The following is a 25,230-nucleotide window of genomic DNA, read 5'->3' on the forward strand; positions in this document are numbered from 1 at the left end:
GCAGGACTCCTTATTTTAATGGTACAAGCCTCACCAAGCCGCTGACAGGAACTTCCTTCTGACTTAACTGTCACTTTCACCAGTAAATGCTTGACATGTAACTATCTATTCATAACAGGCAAATTTCGCAATAAAACTCAGCAAAGCTGTCAAACACTGAAGAATTCACCATGACATACTCAGTTTCCCAAGTTTCAGCCTCCCAATAATAAAAAAAATAAATAAATAAATAAAAAGAAAAATAAGAAAGTGAGATACCCAAGTAAACAGCTTGATATTTCCATGTTCACAGTAGCCCAGGCTACAGAAATTGTCTCAGTTTATTATAATCAGTTATGTAGACCTGCAAACAATGTTTAAGAGCATAAGAAAGTTAAAATCCTAGTTTAACACTTAAGATACAAAGTCTTTCAAACTCTCAACATGGTTTCAGGCCTTCCCATAGCATTACTACTGCCCTCCTTTCCTTTACTGACTGTATTAACAAAAAACGTAACCTCAATATGCTTTCCTCTGCGGTGTTTATAGATCTGTCTAAGGCATTCGATATGGTAAATTACCAGAGACTTATAAATATCCTCAAATCTCTGTCACTAGATGTACTAGCTATAAAATGGTTCCAGTCCTACTTAGATAACAGACAACAAGCTGTACTTTGGCATAACATTCTATCTACCCTTCTGCCCGTTAACATTGGTGTTCCTCAAGGGTCCATATTAGGACCTCTCCTGTTTTCTATATTTATCAACGACCTTCACCTAGCAATTCCCCAAGCTACATGCATACAAAATGCAGATGACTCCACACTTGTATGCTCAGCCACATCTATATCTGAATTTCACTCCCTTACCCAAAATGTGTTTAACACAGTTGAACAATGGTTTACACAGCGCTGTCTCCTGAACCCTCAAAAAACTAAACTCCTCCTTTTTACTCCTACTTGTAAGCCCCCCCCCAATAGACTTCACAGTAACATCCAGTAATGGTACTCTCATATCCCCAGATCCAACTACCAAACTACTATGTATCACCATAGATAATAACCTTAACTTTGACACCCATATTAACAACACTCTAAAATCTGTTAATAGAAAACTAGGCTCTTTCTACAGGATCAAACCCTTCTTCTCTCCTGCAGCTAGAATAACTATTGCTCACACCCATCTAATTTCTACTCTCCTCTGTGCCTCACCCATATATACTAATCTTTCTAAAAACAACCTTAATAAAATGGAAAACTCCTACAATAGCATAGCCAGATTTGCTACAGGTAACCCTTTAAGAACTCACCACTGTTTTAATCTAAAGCAGCTAGGATGGCTTGAATTACAATATCAGCTTAAATTCCACCAACTGACCATTGCCCATAAAACCCTTTACCAGCCTACCAATACCCCTATACTATCTACCCTTATTACCCCCTACAACAATCTAAAGACCTTATGATCATCACAAACTTCTTGTAAATATTTGTAAATCAAACAACAGAGCTGGGGACTCTCTCTTCTCTAATACTGTTGGAAAATCCTGGAACCTTCATCCTAATGAACTTTCCTCTCTCCCCTCTATATCACTCTTTAAAACCAAACTGAAACTTTTCCTCAGAACACACTGGTTGTGCCCCTGTACTAAACCTGACTGATTAACTAGCTCTTCTTACTTGGTTCAACCTACCCTCCTCTTCTCAGTAATCAAGTTTCTTTTCTTAATAACAACTTACCTTGTCCTTCTATACTATTACTTACATCTTCAGAATCTCATTAAGGAGACTACTTTTACTAATATATTGTAGAATTTTAGCTCCTACGTTTTCTTTATGACTACTTGTATACCAATATATTGTATAATTCTGCTGCCATCTTTTTCTTTATGATGCAACTACATTTTGTATTGTACTAATTGTATCTGTATATGACTGCAGTGGTGGTGCTGCAGTAGTGTTGTCGCCTCACAGTAAGATGTTGTCCTGTTCGATTCTCAGCTAAAGCATCTTCTGTGTGGAGACATGCGTGAATGGGCGTGCCTTCGTTGAAGGTTGTGCGTCAGAGCTGGCAACTCGGCATGTAAAAATCTACTGCCAATCATTTGAGGACCGGATTTCCTCTGTGGCAACCCCTAACCAGGAAAAGCCGAAAGACACAACAACTAATAATTGTATCTGTACATTTTGCACTATGTTATGAACAAATGACCTCTGATTTTTCTCTGTACTGCACCTGCAATGTTCATTGTATACATTAATTTTTATATATGTAATTTTGTTCGTTTCCTCGGAGCTTATCGCCCCGGGCCTCTACTGAAAATAGACATATATCCAGTTAGACTAGCCCTGTCAACAAATGTAAATAAAATACATAAAACAGTATTTTAAGAGGAGAAGTACCAACATCCTGGAAGAAAGTGATGGTAGTTGTAATACCTAGAGGGTAAAGGCCCATCAGATCCAGCCTCATACAAGCCCATTTCAATACTAAACCATGATTATGAAGTATGTGTCTGTAATGGCTAAAAGAATGACAGAAGTGATGCTAAAATTGATGGCTATGGATCAATGTGGTTTTGTGGAGGGGAGGGGAGGCAAACATTTGTCAACATTAACACAACTTTGGTAATCCAGAGGGAAGCAGAATGTAAATAAATACCACTATTGTTGGTTGGTCTTGATGCAGGGAAAACTGACAGTAAGCTGGGACTTTATGAGCAGGACAATGGAAACATTTGCACTCCCTGATAAAATTAAAAGGTTAAGAGGATATGTGAGGGATTGGAGGTGAAAATTAAAGTGGGTGGGTTGCTCTCTGATAATTTCTGCTTAAGCAGAGGAACCAGGAAGGGATGTCCTCTTTTGCATTTATTTGCATGATATTTAGAACCACTAGCAAAGAAAATAAGGGACTCGAAAGTTCAAGGATATAACTGGTATGGTAGTCATGAAAAGCTGGCTCTATTTGCAGACATTAATTTATACCTGATAAAACCAGAAAAGGGCATTTCAGTGTTGTGGAACATTTTGAGACAGTTTCAGATCTTTTCAGGATACAAAATTAACGAAGCTAAAACAAATGCAATAGAGGTAAATTATGTACTCGCACACATGAATTGGTTCAGCAATATTCATATTTACAGGGACACGATAAAGTGAAGTACTTAGCAGTATGGATTAAAAATTATTCTCGTGTGGCAGCTAAGGATAGATGGGAAGAGACTAAACAAAAGATATTACAAAAACTGAGAAATTAGAAGCTGTTATACTGATATGGATAGTAAGTTACAAGAAGTTAAAATGTTTTTAGTCAGTTTACTCACACACAGGTCAGGCATATTTTTTATCAAGCAGAGGAAAAGTTGTGGATAGCAACTAATTAAAGAGCTGAAGGATTTTATCTAGGAGGGGAAGACTGCAAATGTCAAGTGGGATAAACTGATTCTTCCAATAGAACAAGGCAGATTGGGATTACCCAATTTGAAGGGGTATTTCAGAGCTACACATTTAAAGCTCCTATACATAGCGCAAACAGAATCCTACAATTCAAAGTGGAAAGGGATGATGATGAAACAGAGGGGAAGCTCAAGAAATGAGGAGAGACTGAGGTTTTGGATGCAGATCTTTAAGGAGAACAATAATCATACAGAGTACTATACTGAAACTAGGAGGAAGTATTCTAATGGGAATGGAGGAAGGACATTCTGCCAATAAGGATGACTGCAATTAAGAGTTACAGACAATAGGCAATGGGGGCTGGAATTTATCAGAAAGTATAGAAAAGAGAAAGGGATAGGGGAATCCTAAGTGAAAAACATGCTCGGATAGATTTTTAATTGAATCTAGAACAAAATCTGTTTTTAAAAGGATAATTAGCAGGGCATAAGGTATTGCAGGATGACTATAAGCATCAATCAGAGGATGTATGAAAATATTGGGAAGAGAGATTGGATAAGCAATTTACAAGTGAACAATGGGAGGACATATGTATGGGCACCCAGCCATGAAGCAAAGGCCAGAAGGTGTAGGAGTTGTGCTAGGAAGTGTTTGCATAGATATTTTTTTCACCCGAAGCAGACTTATACTCCCTAAGGATCTCCATCCAAATCCTATTCTCTCCTTACTTCCCAAACTTCCACGACTTCAATATTCCTTTACACTGTGAATTATAACCTTCTGCTTATGTTTTGTATTATATATCTATATATATATATATCTATATATAGATATATATATATATATATATATATATATATATATATAGAGAGAGAGAGAGAGAGAGAGAGAGAAATATATAAGCCTTAACTTTGTAGTAATAAAATATCTCTTAAAGACAGGTAATGCTAAAGCCACCTTATTCGGGAAAGGGTCAAATTATCCCACTAAACTCTTGCCCTCTTCCCCTTCTAGAAGAATTCCTTCAACTCTGTTAATTATTTTCTATGACTTCTCTTCTGTTTGATAAAAATATACCTGACCTGTATATAAGCCTGAAGGGACAAGACTATTTGCATCATACTGTGCATATCCATAAACAGTAGCTTCCAGTTTCTAATTTTTTTCTATTATCTTTTGTTTATTCTCTTCCCATATGAGCTTTGCTGTCATAACAGAACCCTGTTTTATCCACAGTCCTTAACATTTCATCGTATCATGCCCTCATAACTATGGGCATTACTGAACTAATTCATGTATGGGTACATAATTTATAACTATAGTCTTTGTTTTATCTTCATTCATTTTATATCCCAAAAATACTTGAAACTGTCAAAATATTCAAAACACTGAGATATCCTTTTCTGAATTTATCAGGAACAAATCAATATCATCCGCAAATAAATCCATCTTTCATGGATTACCATACCAATTTCATCCTTGAATTTCTGAGTCTATTTTTGTTGCCAATAGCTCTAAATATAAAGCAAATAAAAAGTAAACAGGACAACCCTGTTCTGGTTCCTCTGTTCATATACAACATGAGATAAGAACCCCATGACTAATTCTCTCATCTGATCCATCATATATCCTAAACATGCAAATGCTTCCATTGCCCTCATGAAATTCCAGCTTTCTCTGTTGAATGCTTTCTCTACATCAAGACCCACCAACAGCAGCATTTCTTACTTTCTGCTTCTCTCTGGATCATTTTTCTGTTAATGTTGTCAAAAGTTTGACTCCCCTCCACAAAACCACATTGATCCGTATCTATCAATTTTGGCAGCACTTTTGCCATTCTTTTAGCTAGTACAAACACTTTATATAATCATGGTTTAAAACTGAAATGGGTCTGTATGAATCCGGTTCTGATGAGTCTATCACCTTTAGATATTACATCCACAATAGCTTTCTTTAAAGATGTTGGTGCTTTCCCTCCTTTTAAAATACTGTTGAACAAAACAATCTAGATTTTATCACGGTCTCCCCCTAACGTCCATAGGAATATCATCTGTTTAACCTTTGTCAGCCTTTACTTCTACCCCATTTTTAAACTCCAGTTTCATTTTATCCCACTTACTAGCTGTAACTTCTGAAGAAATTTCTATCTTCCATAATAACTCTTGACTAACTTCCACTACCCATTCCTTAAATTCTTTTATTTCTAACAGGTAGGTGGGAATGAGTCAGTCAGACTTACTTCATTAGCCTCCTTTTTTATCTCCGTGTTTACTGGTGCATGATCTGAAATATTATAAGTTATTGTTCCTCCCTATTATACATGGCAGTTTTTTGAATTTGTATTTTCAAATTGTTTTATATGTACACACTAATGTTTGGCATTCTGATCTTTTTTTACAGTTGTTTCTCGTCATCTGCATTTGAACCTGTGTCACAGTTTAAGACTTTTTGCTTTAATGAAAACTCTCATAGAAAACAACTAAGTACATTTTCAGAACACCCTCAAAACCTATTAACTTAAAACACAGAAAACCATGCACGGCTTCAAAAAAATGAAATGTAACCTCCAGGTAGAAGCAACTGCCCTAAATCTACTGCTGCACCCACAGGCATTACACCAAACCTAAAATTAAGGTTTCCCAAGCTAAAGTACATGCTACAGACTGTGCTCCGACTTAAAACTAATTAGTGCCTGTTTTTTTCTGATCTCTATTCCCCTCCCAGGTGTGAGACCAGGTTGTTCAGAAAATATTAATTTCAGCCCTAGAAAAATATACCGTCTATACTTAAATAAAACCAAATTAGACACTGTTGTATTAAATGCATTATGTATTAAGGCTGCTAGCGAATCTTATCTCTCTCATTCACTTCCAATAATTTCAAACTATTTTTCCCTTGGCAAAAAATGCTCAGAACTCTCAAGATTAACTGCTTAAAGCTGCAGACAGTTTGCCTGCATGTAAATGTAGTCGATAATAAGACAAATAATCAGTTAATAACTGTGCAGATATGTGAAGGAGTGACAATTTCACTTAGAACAGAATACAACATACAACTGCCTTCAGCTGCAGACTTCTCCACTCCTACTGAACATTTGCTAATGGAAAAAAAGCAAGCTAATCATTCCATATTCAAGAAACTTGGCACTTTTCTGACTTCGATCATTTTGTCTTATTTTTCAAGCCTACTTGCAGACCAATCAATTGTTTATTGATTAAGCCAAGGGCATTAATCCATTCACCTTTGCAAAAGAGAACACAGCTCAACTCTACATAATATAATCAGTGCACTTTTACATTCCACCCAGCACCCCAAGACCACAGCATATTAACAAACTTGGTTTGTCCAGCCTTTCTTATTGTTACACTGTATAAAGTCTATATTTCTTAACGTAAACAAGTATTTTTTTAGTTGTAATATCTTTATCACATACATCAATGTAAAGATTTACCCACTCACACATTGACAATACCCCTGACTACACAGAATTGCTTTACAATACAACATGTAGTTTATATCATGAAATGTTTTCTACAAAACAGTGTAAGGAACTTCTCTGTGTGGAAGATTTTCAGTCCATATATTTCTAGTTAATCACTGTATATTATTCAGATCAGACAATAGTAGTAGAAGTAGCGAACGTAAACTCAAGTCAAAAAGTAATAGAAAATACATAATTCTACAGCATTACTAAGTATTCGAAAGTAATCCAAGCAAGGCAGGCAGTCTGTTTCCAGTCGAAAATCCTTTAAGTACACAGACAAGCGATACAAGTAAAACAAAAATTGAGTAATAATTTCCTCATAAGCTTGCTATATATATATATATATATATATATATATATATATATATATACACTTTTTATCAGGCATGGGAGTGGTTTATTGTGCTGTAAAACGAAGTGTTATTGGTACACATGTTAAATTCACATCCCTTCCCCCATCAGTGTGACATTCGAGCTGGTCCTGCCCTACCTAGTAGCTGTCATAATAATATATAGCCCTAATGTATTTTAATGGTACATCTTATTTAACCAAATTATTAAGTAGATTATTAAGTCTGTGATTTTATACTTACATGGCTGGAAATATATCAACCTTAGTTCATTTTGCGATCAAAAATTATATATAAATATATACATATACATTTTGTATGTAAAAATCAGTTTCTATTTTCATAACCTATTGTTAACAAAGATCGCTTTCGTCCTTCTAGACTTCTTCAGGTCTGTGTACAAGAACCCTAAAAACCTATATAACTGTATAATTAGTTAGTATTGTTATTACCATAATTTTGAATAAAGTGGAAAAAAAGAGAACCAGAAAACAATAAATAAAATATATATATATATATATATATATATATATATATATATATATATATGGGTCTATATGACTTGGTCGACAGTTCATATGATCGACTGTTTATTTGGTCGACAGTTCATTTGATCGACAAGCATTTTAGGTGGGGGCTGTGCCCCCTCACCCCCCCTAACTATATATATCAACTCCAGGGTCAAACAACATTGGGGAAGGGGGCAAATGCTTGTCGATCAAATGAACTGTCGACCAAATAAACAGTCGATCATATAAACTGTCGACCAAGTCATATAGACCCATATATATATATATATATATATATATATATATATATGTGTGTGTGTGTGTGTGCATGATGATGGAAACAAAATACACACAAATTTCAAATTATTTAAAATGGTATTTAAAACCAATTTGTAGAAAAAAATAAAATAAAATACAATTAGTCATGTAAATAATCTGGCAATTTTCTAAGTTCCAGTGCACTTTTAATTGAAGAGTAGTAGTTTAGTCCAGGCTTTCAAGAATTCCTAATCCATTTCTTAGACTGAGGGTAATTCTGATTTTCCCATTTGAAATGCTCCCCAACAGTATTCAGAGTATCCTCAAAAGAAAAATCTTCTGGAGGGGAGGCAGAAGGGATGGCGTCTTCTGCATCAGAATCCTCAAAACTGAAAAAAAATTGAGAGCTTCCCTCTTCATCAGCAGAGTTGCTGGAATCCTCAGAGTCTGAGGCAGACAATGTTGAGGACAATTCCCTAATCCTCTTAGAAGGAGGTGGTTGACTGCCCTTGATAAGGGTCAAGAGATCACTAGCCATTTTAACCATCTGAGGGGAGGCCAGTGCCTGCTTTGGAGTAGATTTTCAGCTGGATGGCCTGCTAGAAAGCCTGAGGGACTCAGGAGGCCTAGCCACTGCAGAAGTCTGAATCTGGTCTCTGGGCAGAGAAAAGAGGCCTCAGAAGCCAGTGCCTGCTTAGCGGCTCCGGATCCATCAGAGGCAGCATCTGGCAGAGAGTCAGAAGATGAAGTGGAAGCCTGCAGTATGGAGGACTCGTAAAAGGCCTCTGCAGACACCTGCTGCTGAACATATGTGGACTGCAGGGGCAAGGAAAGTGCCTCAATGACTACCGCAGGGCCGACAACCAACTTAACAGGGATGTTGTCGGCTAATTTGACCCTAAGCCTGTCACGGTCCTTATCCTTGCGCTTCTTAGGAACATTTGAAGGTCGGGAGACCAGAAGATGCCATACTGACGAACTTCGGCCAAACTCCGAAATGCTTTAACAAGATCCTAGCTCTACGGCGTATGGTATGTGGGTTGAAAGAAGCACAGAGAACACAATTAGAGACGTTGTGCTCAAAGCCCAAACAAATAATACAATAAGAGTGAAAATCACGGTGCGGATTCTGTTTTCCACAAGCAAGAAAGTTATTAACTTTCTCTGATATCCCGTTAAAGCAAGAAAAGAGGGTCCCCCCAATGGGGTACTTATCTGAGGATGTCTTTAACTAAGCAGTTGGAACAGAAAAAAAGTACTCGGCCGACCGGCACACGTACAAAATGGTTCTGCTTCGGCCTTCGCAGCAAGAAAGACTGAGGGAATGGCGTTGGCTGCCTTCCTTTGTACCTGACGTCAGGCCTAAACCGAGGGGGCAGCCGACTTCATATACCAAGGACTTTGGTATTCTGGCCGACTGTGGGCTACCAGGAGCCGGATAACCCATTGTGTAAGGACTGCAACAGTGAAACACAATGAACATCTGATATTAAAGGAAAACAAAAAGTACAGTTTTGTACCTACCATAAATGTAGATGTTCGAGGATTCCATTGCTGCAGTCCTGACTATTGGGGTATAGTCCGCGTCCAGTCGGCCCGAATACCAGAGTATAAGGCTGACGTCGGTCATGGCGCCTTAGACTGACGCCAGTACGACAGGGTACTAATGCGCATGACCGACGTCATATCCTCAGTCTTTTCTTGCCCCAGATGTCAGAAGACCCTAAAAAGACAAGTCCCAAAAACCTGCACCAAAACATGTACAATATATACAACAATATATATACAAAATATAAGCATGTAAACTCACCTACACAACCACCCCTAAATACAGAGGGAAGGAGGGAGATGGAATCCTCGAACATCTACATTTATGGTAGGTACAAAACTGTACTATGTTCTTCGCCTTCCATTGCTGCAGTCCTGACTATTTAGAATCCCAAAGCAGAGGTAAGGGAGGCTGGCAAATTATAAAGAAGTAGGAGCTGACAACATGCCTTGCAAAACAGCTGTGGCAAAACCAGCCCTAGACTTAGAGTAGATAGGAAGGTGATAATGCTTAGAGAAAGTATGCACTGAACTCCAAGTAGCTGCTTCCAAAATATCCTTAGTTGCCACCCCTTAGAAATGCTGTTGAAGTGGCAGTAGCCCTAGTGGAATGAGGCCTAATCCCAGCTGGAATCTCCTTGCCATGATGGGAATAACAAAATGCAATGCAAAAGCCAATCCACCTAGAAATAGTTTGTTTTGACACAGGCTTGCCCTGTGAACTCAAAGCAAAAGAAACAAACAACTGCTGAGACTGCCTAAAATCCTTAGTCCTGCTTAAATAATATCGCAATTGCCTGTGTACATCTAAAGTGTGCAAAATCTTTTCCCCTTTATTTTGGGGACTGCATAAAAAGTAGGCAAATGAATAGTTTGGTTTAAAGCCACACTAGAAACCACCTTAGGCATAAAGGAAGGATTAGTACGTAATGATACCCTATCCTTATGGAAAATCAAAAGGGCTCTACTGCCATAAGGGCCTGCAACTCAGACACCCTTCTTGCAGAAGTAATAGCCAACAGAAAAGCAGTCTTCCATGACAAGTATTTCAATTCAACAGTAGCCGGCTCAAAAGGTTGTAGAGTAAGTTTTTCCAACACAAAATTGAGATCCCAAGCAGGAGTAGGAGCTCTACGTGGGGTCTTATATTCTTTGCCCTCTAAGAAACTGCTTGAACAAAGGATGCGAAAACAATGGTGGGTCACAATCATAGTGAGCTGAAATTGCTGCAGCATGAATCTTAATGGAAGAGAAGGACAAACCTTTGTCCAATAACTCAGTAAGATATTGAAGAGCCACACTCAAATTAGGCTCAGAAATCTCCAAATTCTTTGCTGTACTCCAAAATAAAAATCTCTTCCATTTTTCACCTTCCTTAGGTCTTCTAGCTTCCATAATCACATTTAAAACTTGTTGAGGAAGTTGAGACCTGCTGTGTTTCAACAGAGAATATGCCAGGCTGTTAGATGAAGAGAGTGAAGCTTGACATTGAGCAGATGACCGTCCTTCTGAGATAACAGATGAGGAATCAGAGGTAAAGGCCATGGAGGCTTCTTTACCAGACTGCGAGTAGTGGGTACCAGTGTTGCGAGGCCAATCTGGAGCTATCAAAATTATCCTTGGCCTGTCTTGTCTGACCTTTAATAGTACCTTTGGAAGAAGAGGTAGAGGTGGAAAGGCATACACATGAAGGTTTTTCCAACTGAAAGACAGAGCATCCACTTTCCAAGCTGTGTGATGAAACCCCTTTGTGCAATACTTTGGCAGCTGGTGGTTTAGTGGAGAAGCGAACAGATCTATGTCTGGAGTTCCCCATGACACTGTCAATTTCTGAAATACATGAAGATCCAGTTTCCACTGGATCCATGATTTGTCTGCTTAACACATCTGCTAAGGAGTTCTGTGCTCCTGGCAGAAACCTTGCCTGAAGAGTTAATTGTTCTCCCATAAAATCATTGTTTGCCTGCATAGAGGATAAGAATGTGTTCCCCTTGCTTGTTGATGTACCACATGACAGTTGTGTTGTCTGTTAGAATCAACACCTGCCCTGGAAGAAGTAACTCCTTGAAAGCCATTAATGCAAACTGGACTGCTAACATCTCCTTCAAGTTGATATGCAGATGCTGTAGTCTGGCAGGCCACTTGTCTTGTATCCACTTTCCATTTAGATGAGCTCCCCAAGCAATGTCCGAGGCATCTGTCGTTAAAATCTGACTCGCCTCTGGCCGGGTCACAGAGAGTCCCTTGTTTAGGTGACATTCCTGAGCCCACCACAAGAATTCTTTTTGAAGGCAAGGTATTATTTGAATGACAGTGTCCAAATCCTGGCAGTGCTGTGTCCATACATTTTGAGATACCATTGCAGCTTCCTCATATGCAGTTTGGCATTGGGAAGCACCAGAATACAAGATGCCATGAACCCTAATGCTTGAAGGACTGTCCTTGCAGTCAGCACGGACTGATGAGATAGTTGATGGAAGTAAAGTGACAGACTCTTTTGTTTGTCCGGGGTTAAAAGGCCATCTGGGCTGCTGTATTCAGTCTCACACCCAGAAAGCACATGTCTTGAGAGGGTACTAGACTGGACTTTATTTCGTTCACAGAATACCCTAGGCATCTTAGCACTGCTATAACATATTCCAGATGCTGTAGAAGGTCTTCCTTTTCTTGAGCCAGAATCAGGCAGTCGTCCAAGTAAGGATAGATTTGAATTCCTTGAAGCCTGAAATAAGCTATCACTGGAGCCAGAACCTTTGTGAATACTCTGGGCGAGTAGATAAGCCAAAGGGCAATGCAGAGAACTGATAATGAGAATTTCCAGTTCGAAACCGCAGATACTTCCTGCAACTTAGCCTTATAGGCACATGAAGGTAAGCTTCCTTGAGATCTAAAGTTACCATCCAGTGATCTTTGCCCAGCAGAGGTAAAAGTTGTTGTAACGTCAACATCTTGAACTTGGGAATGTCCAGATAAGTGTTGAGGAGGATAAATCCAAAATTGGTCTCCACGTGTTCCCCTTCTTTGGTACTAGGAACAGGCGAGAATAAAATCCTAGGCCCCTTTCTGATACAGGGACTGGCTGAATGGCCCCATCTGGAGTAACTGAGAAACTTGCTTGTGAGCCTCTTTTCTTTGTGGAGGAGGAACATCTGGCATGCCTTTGAAAGGGGCATTGTGTGGAAATAAAATCTGTAACCGTGATGAATGATATCCAACACCCATCTGTCTTGAGTAATTAAATCCCAATTTTCTTTGAAAAGAGACAGTCTTCCTCCCAAAGGAGCTGCCAGACGAGAATCCACTGGCAGCTGAAAAGGCAGGTCATTGGGTCTGTTTACGAAAGGACTGACCCCTGCCCTCACCAGAAGTCTGAGCAGGTGAACTCCTGATCTAGGCCTAAAAGAACCTTGAGCCCTGCCCCTACCACGTCTAGACCTACCCCTAGACTGGGAATCATAAGCAGGATATGTCCACCCCTTAGCAGGCCAATTTCTACTAAACTTGGAGGCTGCACCTGCAAAAATCTTTAACAGTTTGCATAGACTTAGCTTTGTCCTCCATTTTCTTTAAAACTGCTTCCACAGGCGATCCAAACAACACATCAGACTGTAAAGGAGCATCCAAAATCCTTGTCTTAACATGCTCAGCCAAATTCTGATCCTTCAACCAGGCATGCCTGCGAAGAACAGAACTAGTAGCAGCCACCCTCGAGGAGGCCTGTACAGCATCAAAACCACACTGCAAAGAATGCTTACCCACTTGTTCAGACACATGAACCAAATCCAGCAACTCTTTACACTCAATACCTTCCGCCAAAGCATCCACCTTAGATTTCAATTGTGAAAGGAGATAATTTTGATATTTTAGCATGTGAAACTGACAATTCAACGCCCTCATGGCTAGAGTGGAAGAAGTATACACTTTCTTTCCCCACCTATCCAAAGCCCTTGCCTCTTTATCAGAGGGTATAGGATTTTTAACCACAGAAGCTTTAACACCTTTAGGCCCCTGAGAAACAGTTTCTGGGTCCGCCCTAGGACTCTTAAACAAATACTTATGAGCTTCGGGCACCCTATAATACCTATCAGGCTTAACAGGAGCAGGAGGCAAGGAGTCAGGGTTCAGGGAAGCCTCTGCAAAAACATCCTCCACCACATTCAACACAGGAGGAATAGCTAAGGGCCTATGCTGGGGTAAAAACAAAAATTCCCTAAGCCTTTTCCTGGAATCAGAGTAATCCTGGCCTTCCCATTTAAAGTGCTCCCTCATGGAATGCAGAGTCTCTGAAAATGAGAAATCCTCAGGAGGAGAAGCTGTAGGAGTGGAATCATCCACATCAGAATCAGAATAAGTAGGATACTCTTGTAAGTCTTCCGCAGAAGAGTCTGAAGCCTGTGAACACTGTTCAAAACTATCAAACTCCTGTTCCACCCTAGGCCTCTTATCAGGCGGGGGCATAGAACCTCTAATCATAGTAATCAAATCTTCTGCCATTTTAAGCATATGTTTCTTAGGTACAGAGCCCGAAATGCTAGGAGAAGCCCCACAGAAGCTGAACTTGGCCTACCTCTAAAAGAAGCTTTGGCAACCGAAGGAGAGGCCCTAACTACCTTGGGATGAGAGGGAAGAACAGTTACCTGAGAAGCCCCCTCAGTCTGGCCTACCTCCTGAGAAGGCACATCCTGTAACAGTAAAGTTTCTGCCTGAGACTCCATGGAAACTCCTGGCAAAACCTCTGGCTCCACTGAGCCTTCTAAAGAACCGACGTCCGGGACTGCCGGTTCATCAACCCTAGGCTTCACTGTTTTGTCCTTGCGCTTGGATGAAGCGGGCCGGAGAATCCGCGGCATATTATAATTGCAACGCTTCCCAAACACTAACCTGGCACAATCTAGCCTCCTCTTAATAGTGCGTTTGTTAAATCTAGCACAAGAACGGCAACCAACAACGTCGTGCTCAGGCCCTAAACAAGGTATACACAATGTATGATAATCCCTATGCGGTATCTGCTTCCCACAAGAAATACAGTTATTCACTTTTCTGACATCCGGTTAAATACTGAGGCAAGAAAAAACCAAAATGTTGCCAACTCTGTTTCGGTCTGAAACTCCGGTTTCGGAAATATCTCAGAACGCCAACCTGCACTCGCAAAACTGCTTCTGCATCGGACCATGCGGCAAAAAAGACTGAGGATATGACGTCGGTCATGCGCATTAGTACCCTGACGTACTGACGTCAGTCTAAGGCGCCATGACCGACGTCAGCCTTATACTCTGGTATTCGGGCCGACTGGACGCGGACTATACCCCAATAGTCAGGACTGCAGCAATGGAAGACGAAGAACATCAAATGTTCTCTGGTACTGCAGCTGCATTTTGTGGATTTTTCCTAATACATTTGAAACTAAATCTTAACTTGTAGACATGTTCTACAACCCATAACACCAACTGTGAATTAATCCACTCCAGAACTTTAAATAAAAGGAAAAATATTTACCTAACATTTCCACATCACCAATGATGAAAACAAAAACCCTGGCACTATCAGCTACAAGTCTTAAATTCCATTGCATACACTTATTTCCAGTCCTTGCTTGTCTGAATAAAGTATGGTTTTGATTTCTCTAATTTTCCTTCTCAAATGATTTCAAAACTGCATCTCTCTTAGCTGTTTTAAGATGAAACCTCCTACAATTCTGACAATAATGACTTGTTTTTCTTAATACTAATAAAAAGAAGCATGCCATTAGTCTAGCTAAAATTATTTTTTGGAAGGGGCATGAATAACAGGCACATACTCTTCTGCAGTATCATTAAGATTACAGCAGAGCAGGTCCCAAGAACATGAAATTTCTTGTCATGACAGTGGACTTCGGTAGTTTTATTCCTAAGGCTCTAAACAAATCATCTGTTTTATAAAAAAAAAAAAAAGCTTTTAAAATCATCAGCATTAGTTTTATCATAACTGTTTGACAGACTTCATGTTAAGTTCCAGAGGTCTGAATTACCCAACTCAGGATTAATAACCAGATTTTCTACTGAAAATATAGTGTTCATCCAGACCATTCCCATCTCTAGTAGGCTGACATACCACTTGGCAGTAACCCTCCCTTTTAGTGCATGTGTGAGCAAAATATCAATCTGGGGAGTACAAATTTTGGAACTATTTGGGTCATCTGCTAAAAAAGTAACACTTTTCTCAAACTGACTGTCAAATTCAGGCAGAAAAAATTAACAGCCTCCCTATTCAATGCCGAGTTTCTATAATATCTAGTTATATGTATAATACACTTGACTATGACTATTAACATCTAATATTTTAGAATAGGAGCCGTTTAAAATTGAATGCCATCTGTTGTCTCCTCTTCCATTATGTTGCACCCTATTATGATAGCTAAGAGAGACAGAGAGATACCAGTGGTGGTTTCTTGTTGTTACACCTTGAGAATAACTAACATTTAAGTCAGAACTGTAACTATGTCAGTTGATGCCATGGACAATGCCTTGATTGGTGCTTTGCCAACCAAACTTGAAGGACCAGAAAAAGTCCTCTGTAGGCAAAATAACTGTTGTCCATTGCCACACTAACACCTTTCGTACACTGCAGTAAAGAGCTATATTTGCTCCATAATACATTTCCTAAAACACACACTCCCTCTAAGCTTTGAAATCATTAAAGAAGCTGTAGTCTCAACTACTTATGCTTAAATGATTACAACCTTGCAAGGACTGCTCAGCACTTGCACCCCTAACAGAAATTGAGCCACTGACTGAATGGCATTTAAGCAGCTGCTTAAATTATTACCAAAAAGGTGCAGGGAATAATTAGCATCCTCTTCTATGGAACAGATTGAGCCCACTAATACCTTGGTCTGAGGCAGCTGCTCACTTGACCCCACCAAAGCTACAGCTGTGATTCAAGGTTAGAAAAGGTATTATCCTTAGGCTGGTTGGTGCACAGATAAGTTACTCTAAAATAAAGTTTTACACTTTTAGTTACTCTTTAGCCAAGAAAATTTCTTATGATGCCTGAAGTGAAAACAGTCCTTCCTAAAATAAAAAAAAAAAAAAAAAAAAAAAAAAAAGGTATTTACAAATCAGATGCACAATTTAGGCCACCAGAAGTAACACTGCAATTGCAAGTAACTATTCAGTTTACTGGCCTGTGTTAATTGTCACTGACAAGCCTGGAGATGGTGGAGTTTCAACAAAGCAGATACTCTTCGCTACTCATTAATTTAACAATTTTTTTTGCACTTGTCATAAAATGCACATCTGGATTCTCTCCCCCACCCCACTTCCTGGACCTTGCTCATTGTCTTAACTATTGTTACCCAATCAGACCTTCTGTTTGAGAGGCACTAGAGCGCAGTGTTCTCAGGTCAGATGAGAGCCCCTACCTGAAAATCCCAACTGGCCATTTGTACTCCAACAAGAGTCAGGTGGTAGCAGCAGACCAGCTTGTGCATCCTGGGAGGTGGCCTGCCCTCTCCCAGCTGAGAACTCCCCCCTCAGTAGTTCTGCAGTCTGCTACTAGTGTCTCCTGAGAAGCATACCTATACATGCTGAATTTTTTCGGCTTCCATGTACTAAACACAATGACTACACACACTTGGGCTGGCTTGATCTTCATTGGGTACTACCTTGTGCTTCTGATAGGTGTCACTCTTGTGGCAAGAAAAGCCACTGCCCTCCAACACAGCATGGGTGTGCTGGCAACAGAAACTCCCTCTCATTCATCCCAGCTAGCTCATACTGGAGCCCAAGCCAGTAATCAAACTCAGGTCATTTGCACTGTATTCGGGGTTTTATCCCTCTATGTCATGGGAATGGTTATTTGGGTTCCTTTTTAAGTCATTCATGACCACTGTAATTATAACAAAGTTGTACCTAATCTTTGAGTTCAATCTAATTTTTTTTCTTAATGTCTGATAACAGCTTAGATATTGCGGTGGTGGTGCTGCGGTAGCGATGTCGCCTCACAGTTAGACGTTGCCCATTCGATTCTCAGAGCGTCTTCTGTGTAGCGACATGCGTGAATGGGCGTTCCTTCGTTGAAGGCTGTGTGTGTTAGGCCCGGCAAGCCAGTACGTAAAAATCTTCTGCCAATCATTAGCGGACCGGAGTTCCGCTGTGGCGACCCCTAACCGGGAAAAGCTGAAAGACGCAAAAAAAAATGTCTGATAACAGCTTCTCCATGACATGAAACTCATACCTCTCAAGTGTACCTCATTACGAGGAACGTACCTCATTTGGGGTCCTAAAAAGTTCATGTTCCTCAAAGTTCCTCAATGTTCCACATTGAAAGACTCTGACACTTTCAGTGTTAGGAATTTTTTTTAAGTGAAATCCATGGTAAATAGAAATGAATCATTAATTCATTAAAAGCTCTTCTTTATAAGTAAAACCAGCATATTTTAACCATCCTATGGCCTTCCTAGTTGAAGTTGTTAGTAAGCTATTAGTATGTGTTCCACATTTTGCCCATTTGTTCCACATTATGAGGGCTAGTGTTCCTCATTTTAGAGATGGAAGGTTGAGAGCTATGCATGAAAGGGTAACACTTTGTCTACTGAATCGCACAATCATTCTTGTCTTTAAGCACAGAGTTCTTCTTAGTAGTTAATCAGAGGCTTATTTGTTAGTGTAACAATTGAAAAGACTACTGTACTGGAATTAACTGGAAACAACTGAAATACAAGTCTTTGTGTGTTAATTACCCAAACTCGTGCTGAATAGGTGCCAGTCTTTCCTTTATGGGCCAAGTCTTGTGCACTTTTCAGAATGAATTCTCCAAACACTAGTTCATTCAATAAGGCTTTATTAGATGTTCACAATATCCGAATACTGTCTTCATTAACAGTGCTGACAAAATAATCTGCAGAAATGCTAGGGTGTTAATTAGTATTCAAATTTACTGCACGTCCTACTCTAATTGTCCTAAACAACGTAAACTAAAATAGTCTTTATCTGACCTGTCTTCTGTACTCAGGCTCGAGTGTCTGTATTGTAACTTAATCTTCTCTGTAATGACAGGTCAAGCCAACCAACTACCCCTTAACTAAATTGCTATCCTGAACACAATATATTATATTGCATCAGTCCAGTCATTTTCCTTTGTAAACCGCATTCACTCCCCCTAACTTTGGTTGTCTCCTATGTATTTTATTTAACATTCCATTAAAAACATTCTGTAACTGACAAGATTGTATCTTTCCCTTGAAAAACAAACATTCTGTATTTCTGTACATTTCGTGCTGATCTTTCCTTTCTAATAAACTGTCCTTCTCAAACTGAATGCATACATGTTTGATACTACATATTTTACCTTTCAGTCTGCATAATGCCTAATAACTACTTAAAAATTGAGGGCCCTAATCTAACAGTTAGGTACAAAAATATTCACAATTTAATTAAGCATTCAGTGCAACAAGTAACTGATTATAAGTAAGTTTGCACTCTCTTCAAATGTTATTGCCTCTTATAACATTCAGTACAATTCTCAGACATTGTAATGAGATATTAGATATTTGTTTGGAGGGTTTGAGTCCCACAGATAATTCTATTTCTCATTAATGTGTCAACAGAGCTGGATCGATGCACTAAGCAACCTAGGTAGCTGCCTAGGGTCCACTAGTTAGGGGGAGGATGCTGGGGGATGCCACATCATTTATATTTTTAACTATGAAACCATAAATTTGCATTGGCATATTGTTTATACATGTCTCCTCTTTTCCAGGAGGGTGCACTGTGGTTACAAACTTGAAGCTTAGTACAGAACATATAGTTTTCTTACATTTTTAAGGCAAGCATACAAATCATATTACTATTCACAAATGACATAGAATTATTTACAAAACTGTATCTAGCTGGGCTGGCAATGTCACATTTCTATATAAATCATATTAATATTTTCAAGTGACATATAATTATTTACAAAATTGTAGTTAACTGGGCTGGCAGCGTCTCTGTTTATCACATTTCTCCCCCCAACAAGAACTCAAGCTAGTTTTTCAAGTGTCCCTTGAGAAACATTGCTTGAGAGGGTTGAGCTTACCTGGGAATACTTTACTCCATTCCCTTGTCTTGAGATTCCAGCTGCCTTGGCATTGCTGACCCCAGTACCGTGCTGCACTGTCCCATCATATGCCGGCAACCCTAAGCTCCACCACAGTAATTTGGGATTTTCCTGGCTGGGTCCTCGTAGTCATAGACCCCCTTCAGTCTCCTCCTGCCCTGTGCTGAAAATATTCAGCACAAGGTCCTCCCTATCATGGTAAGGCTTCATCATATTAACATGGTATAATTTATGCCCCTGCCTAGCAGTTCTACCATGTAGTTAACATCACTGACCTTCCTTACCACCTTGTAGGGTCCCCTCCCAAGATGCCTGCAGCTTGTTGCCTCTGACAGGCATGAGAACCATTACCTGCTGTTCTACAGCATACTCTCTAGCTCGAGCATTTCTGTCATACCAGACCTTTTTCTGCTGTTGGGCTTCTGCCAGGTTTTTCTGGGCCAAGCCCATGAGTTCCCTGTGCCTTGTCCTGAGGTTTAAGACATATGCCACAACAGACTCCTTGTGGGATTCACACTAACCCTCCCACTGATCTCAAATTAAATCTAGAGGTCCCCTCATCCTATACTCATACAGCAACTCAAAGGGTGAAAAACCTGCGGATTCCTGGGGAACCCCTCTGAAAGCAAGCAACAGATGGGGCAAATATTTGTCTCAATCCCTCTCAAACTGGTCTGCAAATGCCCGTAGCATCGAGTGTAGAGTTTAACCTCTCAACAAGACCATTAGTCTGGAGGTGGTAGAGGGTGGTTTTAAGTGCTTCACCCCACAGTACTTCCACAGACAAGCCAGCAGGTCTGACATGAAATTTGCAACTCTGTCAGTCAGTATTTCTTTTGGGAAACCTACCCTGCTGAGAATTTCCAACCAAGCATTTGCCACCTTTTCTGCCTCAATGGAGGACATTGCCACTGCCAAAGGGTATCTGGTAGCATAATCCACTACCACTAGGATAAACTTTTCCCTGTGTAACTTAGGGTACTCTGAGGCCCCACAATATCCATAGCTACCCTCTGAAATGGCTCCTCAATCACAGGCAAAGGCATCAAAGGAGCTTTCACCTTGTCTCCTGCCTTGCCTACCTTTTGGCACTGCTCACAGGTCCTGCAGTACCATGTTACATCTCTGGAAATCCCAGGCCAATAGAAGTTCTGCATAATACGTCTCTTTGTACATTTCATGCCCATATGACCTGTAAAGGGAATATCATGGGCTATGGCAAGAAGTGTCAGATTGTAGGCTCTGGGCACTACCAACAGCTGCATTCTCTTATCCCATCACCCTCCCTCAAGGGTCCAATCTCTATATAGTTACCCTTTGTCCCAGTATACAGATTCCCCCTTCCCTTGAGAATCAGGTGCCTCACTAGCTACCTCTCCCAGGCCTTACAATGTAGGGTCTGACAGTTGAGCCTGTCAACTCTCTCTTTGTGACCCTTCCCAGCTCCCCTTCCACATGTCTGGCATCCTCTGACAGCGGTGCCTCACTGTCAGCCTGGGTACTACTACTCACCTCTGCCTTTGCAGTCACTCTGTCCAAGGGAATATCAGTACCCACAAGCAGCTGTGGCTCACCTTCAGTCTCTCTGCTACAGGGTACCTCCCTCCCTGAAGTAACCACCTCACCTGCCCTGGCTGCAAGTGTGCGGTGTGTCTGGGTCTCCCCCAAGTTTCCAGACCCACATGCTTGTCTCAAAAGCCTGACTGCATATAACTGCATGAACACACGGTACTGCATTATCAAAATCCTTCCCTATCAGGACATCTGCAGGATGGTAGTTTGGCACCCTTGTTGTCTTAAGACAACCTACTGTTGGCATTGTCACTCCCACTTACTGGCTTTCCCACCTTGCCTCCATGGACATCTATATGCTACATGGCCCCACTAGTTGCATTTAAAACATTTAACCCTAAGTCCTGGATCTATACCTGGACTAGTGGCTTCCCCTGCTACTGGCAGATTCTGTTGGGGCAGTCTGGGCTGCCCGCCATGGGTGGTTCCCTTAGACCCATTAGCAGTACTGGGTGTCCCTTTCCTGTGCAGTAATGCCCTGCTTGCTAGGTATAGGTCTCCCTTCTTCCCCAACTCATCTACAGTAAGGCATTGTCTATCACCTAACCAGATCCTCATGTCCTCAGGCTAAGGGCTTGGTCCCTCACCAAATGTCTACTAGCCCTTCAAAAGTGGTGACCTGACATCCACTCATCCATCTATGAAAATAAGTGCTAAGTTCAGCAACATATTCACACAAATTTTCATCTGCCTTGCATTTATGCTCACAAAACTTTTTCCTATAAGCTTCAGGTGTTATCTTAAAAAATTCTAGCAAACAATTCTTTACAACATTATAATTTAGACGGTCATTATCAGACATTTTGGACAGAACAGTTACAGCTTTACCATGGAGTAAGCGGGTCAGGAACATTACCCAGAGCCCTTGGACACCATTATACTGTTTACATACCTTCTCAAACATGTGAATGAAACTATCAAAATTATCCCCCTCTGTAAACTGTGGAAGAAATTTACTTTGTTGCTTCTGGGGTCCAGATACTCCCTTCCCGATTACCTCCATGACTCTGGCGAGTCAGCATAAACTTTTCATGTTGGCTCTGCCTCTCCTCCTCCTCAGCTTTCAGGCATAGCAGTTTCTCATTCACCTCAGCCTACAGACATGAGTTTCTCATTTTCCTCAGTCTCTAGACACCTCAGTCTCTCTGCTGCTTCTATTTCCAAACGCTTGGCCTCCAACTCAAGTCTCTCTAGTTCCAGACAGATTTTTAAGTCCTCTGTAGAAAGGTTGAGCTGTCCATTCTCTGAGTGTTGTACATCTCCACAGCCAGTCTAATCGTCATCCTGGTTGCTATTCTCTGATGCAGCTGTGACCAAAGCTGCAATCATGTCTGCTTTAGTCAGGTTTCCATGCACAAGTCCTTTAGCCTGGCACATCTCAGCCAAATGGCTCCTTGTCAGCTTGCCATACTCCTCTGCTGACATGTTTGCCTTCCCTCCCGGACTAACTAAGCTATCAAAAAAAAAATAAAACAATTGTGATATGAACTCAATGTTCACTACGTGGCTGATTTAGAGTACAAAAACACCTTCTGTGATCACTGTTCACAAGCTACAGGAATTCAATGTCCATACCACTACAAGCCAATTAATATGTGATGTGGCTATCTCACCACAATCAAACAATATTTGATGTGGTTATCCCACCACTGCCAAGCAATTAATACGGGATGCCTGTACACTGGCCCAGTAATAAAGGAGCCTCAGTCCTCTTGACTAACACCAGTGAGGGATGTGCACACAGAGGATGAACAGTACACACACAGTAAAGTACAATTTCCCTTAAGAGCACACAGAGATCACAGTAAGTCTGGGGCTGGTTTCTCCCTCTCTCTCTCCAGATCCCCACTGGCACATCTACAGGGTTCAGATCTCAGCCCAGTGGTCAAGCCAAAATCTCCAGCACCCTCTCTGTCCAACCAATGCTTCATGTCCCTGCCCAAGTAGCTGACACACACACACTGAGATATGATTTATTTGCAAACACAGAGACACTCCTGGGGAAGGCTGGCACAGCTTTATCTATGCCCCCCTTCTGCCCAGACTATACGGTAGTACCACCTGCCACCAACCACCCTTATCAGCTAATATAAAGACCTTTACCAAAGGGTGTCCAATTCTACTGTGCAATGTTACTATTATCCAAATGGTAATTGTGACTAAGACTTGAAGGTTATTTAGGAGTGGCTTGTACAGTATCACCAAATACATATGCAAGTACTTCTAGATCTTGTATATCTCTACACAAAACCAGCCACAATTAAAATGTTTAAATATATTTAATAATAAATAATAAAAGCACAAGACAATACTCTAACTCAGCACAGTGACAACAGAGTTCAGAATCACAGGAAATATTTTAAAACAACATTGCAGAATAGGCTCACATAAATACAGAAAACATCTAAACTAAGCTTAATGTGTTCCTATCTAACTCTAAGAGAAATCACTGTGCCTAAACAACTTATTTACACAGCCAGGAAAAAACAGATGAGGAGTGCTGAATGGATGTTTACAGATCCAGAGACAAATACAAAATGCCTGACTTTCTCTCAGAGATATTTAAGTTAATAATACACATTACTGCTGAATCATCCCAGATTACATCATTCTTGTCACCTCTGCCTAAGTTTCCTAGGCTAGCAAGAACTTAAATTTTAACATGCCTCTGTTAAAAATATTTCTCTCAGAAGCTGACGATTCTCTCTTAGAAGCTTGCCGGAAACTGAAAGTCGTAAAACAATGACCTCTGTTTCCAGACAATAGAAAGAAGCCCCTAGACATACTGCCTCTTAGCGGAGATAAATTAATTTTATAATACATTGTAAAATTATTTACTTATCAACTTATTTTCTTAGAGTTTTACAAGTTAACTCTGTATATTCCAACTTTTACTATGAAACCATTTATTTGCATTTACATATAGTTTATACACAGTTCTGCTCTTTACCAGCAGGGTGCACTGTGGTTACAATTTTGAAGCTCAGTACAGAACATATAGTTTTTTTACATTTTTAAGGCAAGCATACAAATCATATTACTATTCACAAATGACAGAATTATTTACAAAATTCTATTTAGCTGGGTTGGCAGTGTCACATTTCTATATAAATCATATTAATATTTTCAAGTGACATATAATTATTTACAAAATTCCAGCTAGCTGGGCTGGCAGCATCTCGGTTTATCACATTCAGAATGAAAGTGTGTTCAATGGGAGAAGAAATGCTTAGAATGAACAAGAGGCAAATGTTCCTTCAGCAGTTACACAGGAGGGGTGTGTGTATGTCTGTAAAATACCCTAATTAGAAATGGCAGTTTAGCTAATTAGCTCAGGCCCTATACCGTGACTACAAGAGACAAGAGCCTTAATCCTTTACACCAACTGCCAGACTACTCACTTAAAATTGGTATTTTTTTCTATTTTATTGGCTGATAAACTGTTTCACTGCTTAATGGAAAAAATCTTCAAAACTGCATTTTTCAACGAATGTGAGTTTCAGTGCATTTTCAAGGAATGAGAGTTACAAGGGAATAGAATGAATTACCAGAAAAGAATAGGGGAAGTTCCCCAATGTCCTGGCCAAATTTCCCACAGTAATATAAATACAACCAAGGGTCACCTTCTAAAAGACACTTGTAGCTTAGCTGGACTAACCTGGTCAACAAAGGATATTCAAATTAAAAGTTTAAATTAAATCTATATTTCTGCCTTAATTTCAAAAGAAAAAAAAATAGTATGCACACTGATAGTTTTGAGTAGTGTTTATGGTAACTGGAGGAAGACGAGCAAGTAATGGGACACCAGAAGTGCTTGTGGGGGCAGATTTGGTCCATTTCCCCATGATCCGGCAATGTGTGTTAGCAACCCATTGTCAATGAATCGCAACTGCGTTCCTATGAAAACACAACTGCCAAAAAATATTACAAAAGCACGACCATCAGTGTGCAGCTTAAACTCCTGGATGGAAGAGAAACAGAAATAAAACAGCACTTGTGCTGCAGACAAAATATCTGTGTGGCTATGGATATTTTAAATGGTCTAAAAAATTT

General features: G+C 40.1%; 1 protein-coding gene across 1 annotated transcript in view; it reads right to left on the reverse strand.

Moving 5' to 3' along the window:
- LOC122804987 (unconventional myosin-X-like) overlaps nt 1-25,230 on the reverse strand; it is a 2,302,513-nt gene that overhangs the window by 1,708,835 nt on the left and 568,448 nt on the right. The gene's annotated exons all lie outside the window — the stretch shown is intronic.

This window comes from Protopterus annectens, chromosome 6.part0 (assembly GCF_019279795.1).
Source record: "Protopterus annectens isolate FY-2018-M chromosome 6.part0, PAN1.0, whole genome shotgun sequence".
NCBI classification, from domain to species: domain Eukaryota; kingdom Metazoa; phylum Chordata; order Ceratodontiformes; family Protopteridae; genus Protopterus; species Protopterus annectens.